The sequence below is a fragment of the Triticum dicoccoides genome, chromosome 1B, assembly GCF_002162155.2.
Source record: "Triticum dicoccoides isolate Atlit2015 ecotype Zavitan chromosome 1B, WEW_v2.0, whole genome shotgun sequence".
Classification (NCBI taxonomy): Eukaryota; Viridiplantae; Streptophyta; class Magnoliopsida; order Poales; family Poaceae; genus Triticum; species Triticum dicoccoides.
The window spans coordinates 166,970,398-166,986,294 of record NC_041381.1 but is presented as its reverse complement, the minus strand read 5'-3'; the positions used below and the strand labels follow the sequence as shown (position 1 = coordinate 166,986,294).

General features: G+C 51.2%; 1 pseudogene; it reads left to right on the top strand.

Moving 5' to 3' along the window:
* The first annotated feature begins 206 nt into the window (after positions 1 to 206).
* Positions 207 to 1,891, top strand: LOC119350266 (annotated as a pseudogene).
* The last annotated feature ends 14,006 nt before the right edge of the window (positions 1,892 to 15,897 follow it).

Genomic DNA, 15,897 nt, shown 5'->3' with positions numbered 1-15,897 from the left:
TGAAGTACACACTGCATATCCACTTCACCACCTCCAACAATGTAGCCGAGTACGAGGCACTCATCTTTGGGCCCCGGCTGGCTAAGGAGATTGACATCCGCCGCATCCTATGCTACGGCGATTCAGATTTGATGGTCCAGCAATCGTCCGGCGACTGGGACGCCAAGGATGCCAACATGGCAAGCTACCGCTTCCTTGTCCAGTAGATGAGCGGGCATTTCGACGAGTGCGAGTTCCTCCACGTGCCGCGAGCCGACAACGACACAGCAGACGCCCTCGCCCGCATTGGCTCTACCCGGTAGGCTATACCAGCCGACGTCTCCCTCACGTGCCTGCGCAAGCCATCTATCAAGCCCTCGCCGAAATCAGAGTCCATCTTCATGCTGACTAACCCCGCAGCAGTCGGATCCAGCTCGGGGACTTCAGCAGTCGGCCCGGGGACTTCACCTAGCGGCCCAGGGGCTGCAGCACCCGCACCCAGCCTAGAGATTCTAGCAAGCGGCCCGGGGGCTGCTGCAGTCGGCCTGGGGACTTCATTGACACCATCAAGAGCGGCTGGCTCTAGCCCGCCGCCTCCCAACCCGGCCACCCTAGTGCCAGTTGCCGTCATCACAGTGGTGGAAGCACCGTCTTGGGCACAGCCCATCGACAACTTTCTGGTGAGCCGCATGCTACCAGCCAACGAAGTATTGGCCCAGTGGATCCAATGCCAGGCAGGAGACTACACCATCATCAACAGTGAGCTCGCCAGGTGCAACGTGACTGGCGTCTTCCAGCGCTGCATGGAGCCGGAGAAGGGCATGGAGATCCTCATAGACATTCATCAAGTTGAATGTGGTCACCATGCCGCCTCCAGGGCTCTTGTCACCAAGGCCTTCCACCATGGTTTCTTCTAGCTGACTGCTTTGGGCGACGCCAAAGAGTTGGTCCGAAAGTGCAAAGGGTGCCAGAAGTTCAGCACCAAGCAGCACCAGCCGGCCTCCGCCCTCAAGACCATCCCCATCACTTGGCCGTTTGCCGTGTGGGGTTTGGACGTGGTGGGCCCGTTCAAGACAGCACGCCACGGCATGACCCACCTGCTGGTCGTCGTGGACAAGTTTACCAAGTGGACCACCAAGCCACAAGAAGCTAAACGGTCCGACTGCCGTCACACTCATCGCGGACATCACCGTCCGGTACGGCATCCCACACAACATCATCACCGACAACGGCACCAGCTTCGCCAAAGGTGCCTTGGCCCGTTTCTGCGCAAATCAGGGCATCCAACTAGACCTAGCGTCCGTTGCCCATCCGCAGTCAAACTGCCAGGTGGAGTGAGCAAACGGCCTCATCTTGTCCAACGTCAAGCCCCGACTGGCCGAGCCGCTGGAGCGCTCGGCCGACTGCTGGATCGAGGAGCTGCCAGCCATCCTTTGGAGCCTTCAACCCACGCCCAACCGATCAACCAACTTTACGCCCTTCTTCCTCGTGTACGGGGCCGAGGCTATCATCCCAACAGATATCGAGTTTGACTCGCCTCGTGTCACCATGTACACAGAGACGGAAGCGAAGGAAGCGAGAGAAGACAGCGTCGACCTGCTGGAAGAGGCCCGACTGCTAGCACTCAGCCGGTCCGCCATCTACCAGCAGAGCCTGCGCCACTACCACAACAAGAAGGTCAAGCCACATGTTTTGCACGAAGGCGATCTTATGCTTCACCTGATCCAGCGATCAGCCGACCAGCACAAGCTCGCAGCTCCTTGGGAAGGCCCTTCATCATCAGCAACGCCCTGGGCAATGAATCATACTACCTCATCAACGCACAAAAGCCCAGGGCACGCAAGCGAAGCACAGTCGCGAAGAGATGGAGTGACCATGGAATGCAAACCTCATTCGTCTGTTTTACAGTTAAAGCGAGCGTATGTACCACGTTGCCTTTTGTATTAAGTAAAGACCTTAGGTACCCCGAGATGTACTCAGGGGCTACCTTTTTATCTATGAGATAACCTTCTACTATGATTTGAGTTTTTCATATTTTTGCCCCGTCCGGGTCCGGCCAGCCGCCCCGGAGGCTTGCCGCCTTGGCTTAAGTTAGAACCACCCGGAGCCGCCTAGTAGTGTGCCGACGCCAAAGCCCTCTCTTGACCCGGCCACAGCTTGCAGTGCGACTGTCCGGCAGGCAAGAGCTAAAGGCTGGAAATGCTGTCCACACAAAAAATGACTAAGTAAAATGTTGACTCTAGCCAAGCCGTCCCTTCGCCTTCCTCGTCCGGCTGCTCAGCAGCCGGCAGGCCAACTTCTCGCTCGACTAGCTACGCTCTAAGCGGCTGAAGTAACTTGCCAGTTCTAAACGGCCAAGTCCCTGACCCGGCCACAGACCGCAGCGCGGTTGTCCGGCTGGCAGGGAGGTGGCCAAAGGAAGGCGGCAAATGAAAAAGCCAAAGAGAGCAGAAAAGCAAACTCAAGCTAGAACCCGACAACACATACAAGAATGTGGGGATTTAAACTTTATAAATTGCAAAAACGGCTTGTCGGATATCGGGTTCTGGCAAAACCCTTAAGGTTCAAACTCTGGGGTGCGCGCAAAGATCTTCCCCCTACTGTTCCACGTCCCACCACCTCGCTGAGAATCTAAGCTACACGATGAACAACACGAGGGACACAAGGTTTATACTGGTTCAGGCCACCGTTGTGGTGTAATACCCTAATCCAGTGTGTGCTGTGGTGGATTGCCTCAGGGGTTGATGATGAACAATATAGAGGAAGAACAACCTCGCGAGGGGTGTTCTTGTGGTGATGTGCTTGGGGAGGAATTGCTCCGTCTCTGTTGGCTCTAGGTGAGATCCAGCTGCCTTCTACCGTGAGGGCTAGCTCTATATATAGAGGCCCTGGTCCTCTTCCCAAATATTGATCGGGAAGGAAGCCAACAACGGAAATTTTGAAGGGGAACATCTAGTACAAGTTATCCTGACTAAAGTTGGTCTTCGGCTGCCAAAGGCACTGGCGGTGACGCCGTCTTGGGATCCACAGTGACCTCCGTCCTGCCGCTCTACTGGTCTTGGTCTCGTTGCACCGAAATGGTAACCTTTGCTTGATGCATCGGTACTCTGCGCCTGCGCTTGCCCTCTTTGCACCAAAGAGGAAACAAGGACACTGCACGGGCCGGCGCCCACCTGGCGCCCGCCTGGTCTCGATCGTCATGGCTTGCGTCACGAGCACCTCACGAGGTACCCCTGCCTTGATCTCTCCGCCTCCTTGCGAGCCTGCCTGCTGAGGCCGTTCCTGAGGAAGCCTTGCATCGTCCGCCCCGCGAGGCTTGGCCCCTTGCGAGGGTCTTCAGCTTGAGTTGATGAAGATGGGCCATACTGGGCCACCCCTTGAGCCACGTCGCAGGCTGCAGGCAGGCAGGTCTGGGGACCCCTGTTCCCAGAACATCGACAGTAGCCCCCGAGCCCAAGGCGCGCTCGGACTTGGCTTACAGCGAAGCGAAAGGGCAAGTGCGGAGCACCGCGGGCCCCAACAGCATGCGGCCTTGGTCGCCGCGTGGCGGTTGATTGGACATGGGCGTCTCTGCTTCCCCATGCTGCCTCGGCAACTGCCCAATTTGACGAGTCCCTGCTGCATGCAAAAAGAGTCATGATTACCTACGATCGTGGAGGCCGACGGTTGGCCTCCCTTTGGTTATAAATGTGGGAGGGCGCAGGCCCCCGCTGCACACCTCCCTTCCCCCGCTTGCTTCTTCTTCCTCCCTGCTCCAGTTGCCCGCCGTGTCCTATGGCACCGACGAAGAGGTTCTCGGCCGCGGAGAAGGGGAAAACTCGCCGGGAAGGGCCTGACTCCCCTCCGCCCAAGCGCGGCCGAGGTCGCCCCCGTAAGCACCCCGCGACTCTCGTGGTGGCTCCTCATGGTTGCGGCGGTGGTCCCTCGCACGGTGACGGCCGCCCGGTTGGTGAGGGAAGGCGCGTTGTGGCCGTGTGGCCTCCCAGGCCGCGCTTCCACTCGGCTGAGGTGCTGCCGGAGTTCGTCGTGTGGTCAGCGGACCCGGCCGGTAACTGGCTCCAGCTTCCCCGCTTCTTCGCCAGTGAGCTTCCGGCTGGCGCTCCTGGCGGCCTCTGGCTCCAGGCGGACGGCTGCTGCAGCAGGGCTTCCTGGGTCTAGGTGGAGATCTCCGTCGCCAGGAACATGGCCTTGGCCTGCGGCTGGCAGACATTTGCCCGCGCGCGCGGCCTGGGCCGGCGGTGTACCCTGCACTTCAAGTTTGACGGCGACGCGACCCTCTATGTGAGGGTGCTTGGAGAGGACGGCCGCCGTGTCGGGTGCTATCCTGAAGATGATGATGGTGACCAAGTGCTGGGACTTGATGACGGCCACCACGAGGACGAAGGCGAGCCCGCTGCCGGTGGCGCTCGCAGCTCACCAAGCTTCAGCGGCTCCCCCTCTGGTGACAGCTCCTCCAACGGTGGCCGCGACCAGCCACCGTGCCATCGCGCCCGCTTCGAGGATGGTAGCGGGTTGTCCCATCGCCGTGCCCCAGTGAAGCGCGAGGAGGAGTCCGATGGAGCTCGGGAGGGCGGTGTGAATCCCCCCTCACGAGCCGTCACCGGGCACGCCACATTTCCCCCCCTCCTTTTCCTGCATAGAGAGAGAGAGAGAGAGAGAGAGAGAGAGAGAGAGAGAGAGAGAGAAGTATGGAGCCTCGTGGGGGCGTGCTGGACTATTGCCTTTAATTATTATGCTATTTCCATCATTCCCACGCTGTGTTGTGGTGTTGCGGCTGCGTGCTCGTGCGTAGGAACAACTTAGCTCGGGAGGCTCGCTGTAGTTTTCGCCTCGCGAGGTACCTGCCCGAGGCCTCGTTGGGCGTCTTGAGGCCTGCAAAAATTAGCCGGGAGGATAGCTTTCGAATCTTTGTCGCGAGGGTGACCGGCTCAGGTTCTCTGTTTGCGTCGCGATGCCCGTGGGGCATGGACCGGGAGGGGTGCTCCCGCTGTGAACTTGAGTGTGGAAGCCTCACGAAATTAGGTAAGAAGGTGCTCACGAGGGTGCCCGCGCAGCCCCCTCGCGAGGCTTGCGAAAGAGAGGTCGAGTCAGGCGAAAATAGAGACAAAGAATCACGGGCAGGGGACGGCAAACAACACTAGAAGCAATTCCAATAAAGTTTCAAACAAGAGTGAAGAAGCCAACTGCGGAAAGCAAATGAAAAGCCACGTCCAGCACCTAGTCTAGTCTTCGACGTCTTCTCACCAGCGCGGAGCTAAGTGCTGCCACTGGGCGTGGGCGGGAGCCCCTGAGGCCCAAGGGCGGCACTCCGGAGACTCCGGGGCGTGTATAGCCCATACTCATTATTACGTGAGAGTGTCACGTGCGGCGAGATTCACGGGCATTGGCCTTCTTCACAGGCACCGGGCCTTTTCTTGGGGAGACGAGCTTCACAGGCACTGGGCCTTCTTTGCAGGCACTGGGCCCTTCTTCACAGGCGTTGGGCCTTCTTTACATGCACTGGGCCTTACTTCAAGGGTAGAATCTCCGGAGGTGCTGAATGTTCCACGCGTTCGGGATGGGCACCCCCTCCGGGGTCTCCAAGCATGCGGCGCCAGGTCTGGAAACATGAACAACCTTGAACGGGCCCTCCCACATGGGCGAGAGCTTGTGCAGCCCTTCCTTAGAGAGCACCCGCCTGAGCACGAGGCCACCTACCTCGAGAGTCCTGGGGAAGATGTTGCGGCAGTGGTACTGCCGCAGCGCCTGCTGGTATTTGGCCGCTCGAAGCGCGGCCTCCCGATGGTGTTCCTCCCCCAGCACGAGATCCATCCCCCACATGGCGTCCTGCCATGCTTCATCAAACGCCAAGACCCACGCAGAGCGACGCCTGACCTCGTGAGGTAGGACCACCTCTGCTCCGTAGACGAGGAAGAACGGGGTTTCGCCGGTCGACTTGGTGGCGGTAGTGCGGATAGACCATAGCATGGACTGGAGCTCGTCGTACTAGACCCTGCCGCAGGCCTCCAGCTTCTTCTTGAAGGTCCTAGTTTTGAGGCCTTTTAGGACCTCTGTGTTGGCGCGCTCATCCTGGCCGTTGCTTCGAGGGTGTGCCACCGAAGCGTAGCATATCCGCGTTCCAAGGTTAGCACAATATGTTTTGAAGAGATTGCTGGTGAACTGTGAACCGTTGTCGGTGATGATGCGGTTAGGCACCCCAAATCGGCTCACGAGGCCCTTGATGAACTTGACTGCGGAGCCAGCTGGGATGGTGCGGACAGCTTCCACCTTTGCCCACTTGGTGAACTTGTCAATGGCGACGTAGAGGTAGTGATAGCCCCCTGGCGCCCGAGGAAACGAGCCCAAAATGTTCAGCCCCCAAACCGCGAATGGCCACGAGAGTGGAATGGTCTGCAGGCCCTGAGCTGGCTGATGAATCTGCTTGGCGTGGAATTGACAGGCTTCACAAGCCTTCACCAGCTCGATTGCGTCGTTGAGTGCTGTAGGCCAATAAAACCCGCTGCGAAACGCCTTGTCGACGAAGGTCCATGATGACGAGTGGTGCCCACAGTATCCATCGTGAATGTCTGCCAGCAACTCCTTCCCCTGTTCCCTAGAGATGCAACGCAGGGAAATACCATTGGGCCGCTTTCGGTAGAGCTCTCCATCTTGGACGCAGTAGGCCGTGGCCTGCCGGGCCACGCGTTCCGCGTCCTCTTCTTTCTCTGGTAGAGCCCCTTGCATCAGGTAATCCTTGAGCTCCGCAGTCCAGCATCCTTCCTGAGGCTCCAACGCGAGGAGAAAGCGTGCTCCTGAGGTCGGGCCACAGGCCGGAGCTCCTGAGGCAGGCAGTTGAGGGAGTTCCTCCCGAGGTTGCGCTGTGCTTGATAGTGATGGTGCTGCTGAGGGCTTGAAGAGTCGTTCCTCGAAAACACCAGGCTCCTGAGGCAGCCGCCTCGATGCCCTCTTGGCGATGTCATCAGCCTCCTGATTGGTGCCGCGAGGCACATGCTGCAGCTCCAGCCCCAGAAACTGCTTTTCCATCTTGCGCACTTCTGCTGTTCTACAAGATACGCCTCCATGTGCTCATCCTTGGGCTCGTATACTTTGTTGGAGAAGTTAACAAGGAGCTGTGACTCACCCTTGATGATGAGGCGCTTCACCCCAGTGCGGCCGCGGCCTTTAAGCCTGCTACGAGGCCCTCGTATTCTGCTATGTTGTTGGAAACCTTTTCACCCTGCCGGAAACAGAGCCGCACGTCGTAATAGAGCTTGTCCTGAGTGGGGGATATAAGCATTGCGCTGGCCCCTGCGCCATGTCGCGAGAATGCTCCATCAAAGTGCATAACCCAGCCGTCCGGTGCCTCGCTTCCGGGGAAAGCGACCATCTTCGCCTGCTTCGAGCCCTGGCGCCTCTGTCCATTCTGCCACAAAATCTACAAGTGCGGATCCTTTGACGACTTTGGTCGTGCTGAATTCTAACTAAAATGCTTGCAGCTTGATGTTCCATTCAGCAACCCTTCTAGCGGAGTTGGGACTCCTGAGAACCCTCTCCAATGGGTAGACTAAGACAACATTGATGGGGTGACCTTGGAAGTAGTGCTGCAGCTTCCGAGAAGCCACCAATAGCGCGAGCAAGAGCTTTTGGGGCATGGGGTATCGTGCCCTTGCATCCTGCAGCATCGTGCAGACGAAATACACGGGATGCTCGACGAGGGTGGGCGCGCCGACGGAGCCTGCACCCTCCGGAGAGTCGAGTGCCTCCTGAGGCGTTTGAGCCCCCGGCTCCTGACTGCTTGGTGAGGTCCCCTCAGCCCCGGAGGCGTCTTCTTGTTGAGTCTGGTCCCCATCTGCCGAGGTCGTGGCCCTTGCAAGGCCTTCCTGGCCTTGAGCTGCCGCGGTCGGGGTTGCGGCCGATGCAGCCTTGACACGGCGCTCCTCCCGAACCGCCACCAGAGCTGCACTGGCGGAGTAGGGTGTGGCGGCGAGGTAGAGCACCAAGGGCTCCTGAGGGCGCGGAGCCACCATCACCAGAGGGCTGGTCAGGTACTTCTTGAGATCTTGGAACGCTTCGTCAGCCTCTTGAGTCCATTTGAACAGACCCTTCTTCTTCATCAGCTTGAAGAAGGGCAGGGCATGTTCCCCCAACTTGGAGATGAAACGCCCTAACATGGTCACCCGCCCGGTGAGCTTCTGCATTTCCCTGAGGGTTTGCGGTGGACTCATGTCTTCAATTGCCTTGACCTTCTCTGGGTTAGCTTCGATACCTCTGTGGGACACGAGAAAGCCCAGAAGCTTGCCAGAAGGAACACCAAACACACACTTCTCCGGGTTGAGCCGCAGGTCCACTTCACGAAGGCTCGTGAAGGTTTCTTCCAGGTCCTGTATCAGGGTCTGGGCCTCCCGAGACTTCACCACGATGTCGTCGACGTAGGCCTCGGTGTTTCTCCCGAGCTGCCGGCCCAAGGCGATAGGCATCAGTCGCTGAAAGGTTGCGCCTGCGTTGCGCAGTTCAAACGGCATGCTGGTGTAGCAGTACACCCGCACGGGGTCAGGAAGGCCGTGTTCTCCACATCTTCTACCGCCATCTTGATTTGGTGATAGCCAGAAAAGGCATCCAGGAAGCACAATAGGTCGCACTCAGCGGTGGAGTCGATGATTTGGTCGATGCGGGGAAGCGAGAACGGATCTTGAGGGCAGGCCTTGTTGAGGTTGGTGAAGTCGATGCACATGCGCTCCTTTCCTCCCTTCTTCGGCACAACAACAGGGTTCACCAGCCATTCCGGATAGCGAACCTCACGAATGACTCCCGCGGCTTCTAGTTTGCGGGTTTCTTGGACAATGAAGGCCTGCTTCTTGGTGGACTGCCGCCTTGCTTTCTGCTTCACGGGGCGCACATTGGGGCACATATTCAGGTGGTTCTCGATCTCCTGCCTTGGGACCCCCGCTAGCTCCTTGGGTTCCCACGCGAACACCTCCTTGTTCGCACGCAAGAATTTCACTAGGGCCTCCTCTTGCTCGGGTCGAGATTGGAGCCTATGGTGAAGGTGGCACCGGAGGATCCATCCTCATCGACTGGTACCTGCTTAGTCTCCTCCTTTTCTTGGGTGAACAACTGCTTCTTCTTGGTTGGCACATCCCCCTTGGCCTTGAGGGTGTCGGCGCTGGTGGGCTGTGCCACTGTGGCCGCCTTGAAGGCGAGCTTGAGCGCATGCAGAGCATCCTTTGTATCTCCAGCTACGGTGAGGACGCCGCCGCTCCCGGGCATCTTCATGAGGTTGTTGTAGGAGATATTCCCTAGAGGCAATAATAAATGATATTATTTATCTCTGAGTTCATAATTATGTTTATGTTCCATGCTATATCTGCAATGATTCTCGAGTCTGCAATATCCACGAGGCTCGAAGGAAGACTCATATGCACGTGTGGAATAATAAACGGTAAGAAGTATTCCAAGTTTGGCCTCTAAGACTAGCTCAAGTGTTGCATGATGGTTCTATTTTCCTGATCATGGGCATGTCTATGCCAGCAACTTTGAGGGCACAATGTTAAGAGAATATTTGTGTTGAATCGACCCGGTTTGATGTTATGCCATGAGATTCATTCGTCACAAGTTAATGGTAAATAACACAGAGATGGTTAACGTTTGCATGATTCCTTAGACCATGAGAGTATCGAGTTTCTTCATGCTTGCTTCATGAACTTTGGGGTTTGTTAAACGTCATCCGTAAATGGGTGGCTATTACGGCGGCTTACGGGTTCATGGAAAAGTGTGTCAAGTAACTTGATAGCTCAAGATTGGGATTTGCTCCTCCAACTATGGAGAGATATTCTCGGGCCCTCTCGGTGTTACGGTATCCATCATCGTCTGGCCAGACATAGTGTGATTTAATCACAGGGATGCCGGAACACGGAAACGAGAAAAGAGAACAAAACCAGTAACGAGGTAACTAGCATAGTGGACAAATTGTTGATCCACGGGGATGCAAGTAAATCTCACCTTGGGTCTTTGTAACATATCGTGAAGCAACAGGAATAGCACACGGCAACTGGAGGTTCACTCGAATATTCATTCGTGTGGGTATAGGGGTCAATATGGGTGTCCACGGCTCCGATGTTGATCATTGATCGGAAGGGGTTCTGAGTCATGTCTATACTTCACCGAACCTATAGGGTCACACACTTAAGGGTCATCTATATGTTGAATACTAGACAGGGAGTCTGAGAGAAAATCACCGAAAAAGTTTTGGACACCGGAAAAGTTTCGGACAGCGGAATCGTACCGCAGAGAGAGGTCATCGGATGAGTTACGATGATACCGAAAAGTTGTTTCGGGATATACCATTAAGTCAATTTGGTTTTGGCAAATGCCTGATAATTCTTGAAGGGTTCCAGAATCATTCTGGAAGCTTTTTGGAATTTTTTGAGATAAAAACCGGAAATGTTCCGGAGCTGCCGGAGCCACTTCAGATGCGTTTCACAGATGAAAATCACTAAAACCGGAATTGTTTCGGAACGCGTTGAAAATTATTATGGTGGGTACTGGAAATGTTCTAAGCCCACATAAATATTTTCAGTTTGAACGGACGCTAAAAAATGTCGTCGTGAATAGTGAAAGTGCTTTTTGGGATATTTTATGGTGAGTCACCTTTCGGGATATTTCCAAAAGGCTTCTAGAAGGGCTTGGGGGCCAAGCATGCTCCTCATGGGGGCCCCCAAGGGGGTTGGCCGGCCACATGTGTGGGGCTCCATGGAGCTCCACTTCCCTCCCCATTATGCCCTTCATGTGTGACATTTGCATGGGCATTTTGGGTTTTTGTGAGCCATCCCTACCCCTTAGCTTTCCTATAAATAGAGGAGGAGTGGGCAGCCCAAAGATCATCCCTTTGCTCTCATACAAGTGCCATGCAATGATATGGCTTCTTCTCTCCCTCCCAGTGAAATAGTTTCGTAGAGCCGAAAGGCTGTCTGGGTTCCGGCAGGAACTAGTTCTAGACGGCGAAGCCCTGCTGGATAGATGACACCGTATGTGTGCAACTCTGTAGAGAGATCGTAGTTTCGGTCTTAGTTCATGAGTGCCTCCCGAAGGGCTGTCCGTGTGACCGTCCGAGTTTTGAAGGTCCTCCCGAAGGGCTGTCCGAGTGACCGTTCGAGTTTCGAAGGTCCTCCCGGAGGGCTGTCTGCGACACCGTCCGGAGGGCTGTTCGACCGCCTCCCGGAGGGCTGTCTGAGGAGCAGATGAGGGTATACATCCTTGCGGTTGGGAGGTTGTAAATCCTAGCTGCGGGGATCTACACCGCCGTTCGTCATCGACTCTACTTCCCGCTGTGCTACGAGTCGGTAACGAAAAAGATCAAACCATGTATGCAGTCTCCATAGTGGTCCTGGGCTGGTGCGTAGGTCGGAAATTTTTTGTTTTCTGCTGCGTTCCCCTACAGTGGCATCAAGAGCCGTGCTATGCGTAGATGCAGGTTACGATCTAGAATACATGGAGATGTATGGGTATTGCATAATATAATTTTGGAGTAGATGAGATCTATTGCTGAAAATTATTTATGCGGGTGACTGATGAAATCTGTTACCCGGCGTTCTTGTTGCTTCCCTAGAATTTGCGTTTGCTCAATCTCGAGACAGCATGGTGGAATTTGACAAAGTTCTGGCAATCCGTGATCCTGATTGATCATGGAAGTCCTATCAGTTCTTTGGGTTCTGCCGTAGTCAAAAGAAAGATGAAATTCGCAGATGAAAGGGCATTGCAGATATGATCTGCACGGGGGTCATGCGTATGATGAAGTTTAGTATGGGGCTCGAGATTTAATTATCTCGTGTTTCATACACCCCGAGATGTTAATCTAGCAACTTGAATAATCATACTTGATGATAAAACGTTGGTAGCTGTGGTTTAAGTCGAAACCTTAGAAGCCACGAAAAACAAGTTTGCATGAACCGATTAGAAACGTCTTACTTCTGTTTTGCAGGAGGGTTTGCATGTGCATGTGATGTGGTATACCAATGCTCATATTCAATTTGATTATGTATGAGATGACTATATGATGTAAATTGATTAACATGACCTGCGTGTCATGATTCGGCATGATGGCTGGAGCCATATGATTGTCACTTTAGTGACCTGCGTGTCAACCTTAAGTAATGCACTTATTTTATTAGCTATGGAGATAGCGATATTATCTGGTGCACCAACAAGGTGGTGGAAATCTTCATGAAGGTGAACACCGACGCAAATGCCGAAGACGAAGAAATGAAAGACTTCTCCATCAGAAAGGGCTATACCATATCATGCTATTATGAATTGCCTTAGATGTTTATCCCTTATGATGCACCCTTCTTGATTGCGCGGTAGTCGCTTTTATTAGGGTGATCTCTCACTAAAATATCAAGTAGTTAGTGTTCTCCCAAGTGTAGCACCGTCACGACACCTATCTTTTCGGGGTGCGCCATGGATGCATGGGTACGAACGATTAGAGAAGTGTGAGGCGGGTGAGGTCAGACCTCGCAGCAAGATCACTTGGTTGTCTTGACGTTCATGGCAGGATCGTCCTGAGCTCGGAACACACGCATCGAAAGATGAGCAAGAGTCACATAGAGATGTGATCGGTAAGTTGGCCTACCGATTAAAATTCCCGTTATGAGATGATGATTCTATGGCGATGAGTTGAAGTCTGGATCTTGTATCACTCAAAATTAATTATGAGAGATATTGATTTGAGTGGGAGCGCACTGTTGAATTAACATGCTTAATTCTCAGTGCAATTAATTATGAACACTGTCTAAGTGTTTCTTGCAAAATAGTCGTAGAATAATGGCTCGCATTTCCACCTTCCCTGTTAAAATTGAATAGCTGTTAAATATCTGGTTAAAAACTTTACAATTGGTAACGTAATGTGAGGATTGTCCTCAAAAGTGTCGAGAAGGACTTTGTCCTATCGCATGCTTTCCGTATCCTCCCGCTAATGCTATGGATCATGTGACTCCCGTCCTTCGATCCAAAAGCTAGAATTCTGTTACGGTCAAGTGGAATATGTTTGCTTCCATGAAACCCAAACTTCGAAAGTTGGGACAGTTATATGATATTCATGGAACTGAAAATTAATTTTTAGATACAAACAAAGGCTGAAAGATATGAAATATCCGAAGTAATGTTTGTTTGCAAGTATTAGTAAAAGTGTTTACTATGCATTTGACTGTTGGGAAAGGGATCCAGAAGAACGCCTGTCATATGATGAAAGGTGAATAAAACAACAACTTAAAGAGAAAGGAAGTGTCCGAAGGGTGTTAGTGAGACTTTCACGCCTAGGAAGTCCGGGGCTAACGCCACTCTTAAGTTGGGTGCTTCTTCTGAGAGTATGAGAAATACTAAAAGTTAAACTGTTAGAAGTATAAAGGCAAAAAGAAAGAAGACTGGAATATCCAGCTCATGTATGAATGGCATACAAGTTTTTGATGTATAGAAGGCTGGTCAAAGATATAGTTCTTGGGAATTATGATTAAATTGTTAATCATTGAGTTTTGGGTATTGTGAGTTAATCACAAAGATACCCACTCGATTGCATTTTGTTGCAACTCGATGTAAGAACTGCTATGGCCTGAAAGACTAGCCAGGAATGAGGTTTAGGTATACACAGGGAACATAGTAAATGTTAGTATACTTTCCATCGGTGTATTACCGTCTGTATTTATTTTCATAATTCATTTAGAGTTTCACACTCTAGCCCATTGCATAAGGTATCTTGCAAGAAGGTTGTTCATAAGAGAACTTTTCATGTTCGGTGTTATGAATAACATAAGGTCCATACTTTCATTATGAATGAGATGTATGTTATGAATATTGATAATAATACATTACCTCTAGGTTTATTTTCATAATTCATTTTAGAGTTTCATACACTCTAGCCCATTGCACAATGTTTTTGCAAGAGAGGTTATTCATAAAAACAACAATTGTTGTTCAGTATTATGAATAACATGAAGGGCCATGCTTCCATCCAAGATGGGATGTATGTTATGAATATTGATGGTAATATGATACATCCATAACACTGACGCTAAATGTCGCAAGACTAAAAGAATAGCACACAAGTGTGACACTACATTTGGTCACATTTGGGGAAACCCGCATGGAAAATTCCATTATGATGGATTTTGAAGTCGTTTGATTTTGTATCATCTGACACTTGCAACTTTCCTCCGTAAGGCAAAGTGACTGAAATACCGTTCACAGGAAATAAAGAATGAACAACAAACTTATTGGTGATCATACATTTGATGTGTGTAGTCTGATAAATGTTGCAAGTAGTGGATTTATCTATCTTCAGAAATGGCTCAAGTAGATATATGGATATTTACTTGATGAGACGTAAGTCTGGATCTTTTGAAATCATTCGAAAGGTTTTCAGAAATGAAGTAGAAGTTATTGTAACAAGAAAATTATGTTTCTACAATTTGATTGCAGAAAGGAATATTTGAGTTACAAGTTTAGCGAATGTCTGATGAGTTGTGAAAGGGGTTTCATAACTTGCACTTCCCAGAATACCACTGCAAGTGGAAAGTCTGTGAAGATGTAATCAAACCATTTATGACATGGTAAGATCAAAGATGACATAAATAAATTTGCCATTATCCCTTTTAAAGAGTGATGCTTTAGAGACCGCGGCTTTTACACTGAAAAGAGCTCCATCGGGTCTGTTGAAATGACGCCATGGCATGGTACGCCCAACCATGTTATATCTTTTCTTAAACATTTGGAATATGGGGCTTGTGTAAAAGGTTACAAACCTATTCCAAATCAGACAAGTGCTACTTTGTAGGTTATCCCAAGTCATTGGGTACTCCTCCCTCACTATACCGAGGCAAATAGTTTTGCCACGAAACGGTATGCTTTTAAAGAGAATGGTTCTTTCAAAAAATTGAGTGGGAGAATAGTGCAACTCGACAAGATAAATAGTATCTTCGTCATCAGATCAAAGGAAAGAGACCTTGGAAGTAATTCCAGAGTTTCCTACTGCGACTGATAGGGAAGTCTCTACAATAAAATGTATGAACTTCGGTCGAACTTGCAGTTGAACCATGTAGGCAAGGCTCGTGCAAACCTCTCAGGTGCGCAAACGAGATATTGTTGTTAGACAACATTATACCTACGATACACAAGGAAGCGTTGATGGGCCCTGACTCCGGAATTGGCTAAATGCCAATACAACCCGAGTTAGTTTCCATATAAGTGATTCAAGATTAAAACCTTGATACACCTTTCGGAAGACTTAGAGTCTAACGAATATTTATGGAACTTAAAACCTATACGGATAAAAATGTTTTATCCATAAAGCTCGACTTGTTGAAATAACAAGTTCAAGAGTTGACTACGGTGAGGTTGTTTTCATCGTAGTGATGCTCAAAGTCGGTTTGGGTTGAACTAGCAATTAATACATATTTCAATCATGAGATAGGAAACATGGATGACAATAGGATTTCCGTCCGATGGAAATGAAATCAAGGACTTGCATGTGTTACAGTCCAAGGCATTTTGTCTATCCAGAGGATGCTAGTAAGGGTGCAAACTTCAGAGTTCCAGCGATGGACAGAAGAGAGCAAAATGGAGTTGGAATCTTCGTGCTTTGATGAAATGGTCAAAGGGGTTTGACTTCATCAATGGGTAACACAGATACTTGTAATTCAAGAAAGTAAGTGGGAGCGTAATATTATTTCTAAAAACCTTGTGTGCTTGACACATTGTTAATTGGAAATAAATTTCTTGACACAAATTAGGACTTCATTTGAAAATAGTTTTTTGATGAAGTGCTTAGGCTAAATAGCCTCAATATTAGGCATAATGATCTATGGAGATAGATTTACCTAATAGGGCTAAGCAATGAATACATATTGACAAGGTGCTAAAACCTTTTAGCATTTAAAACCGCCAAGGAGT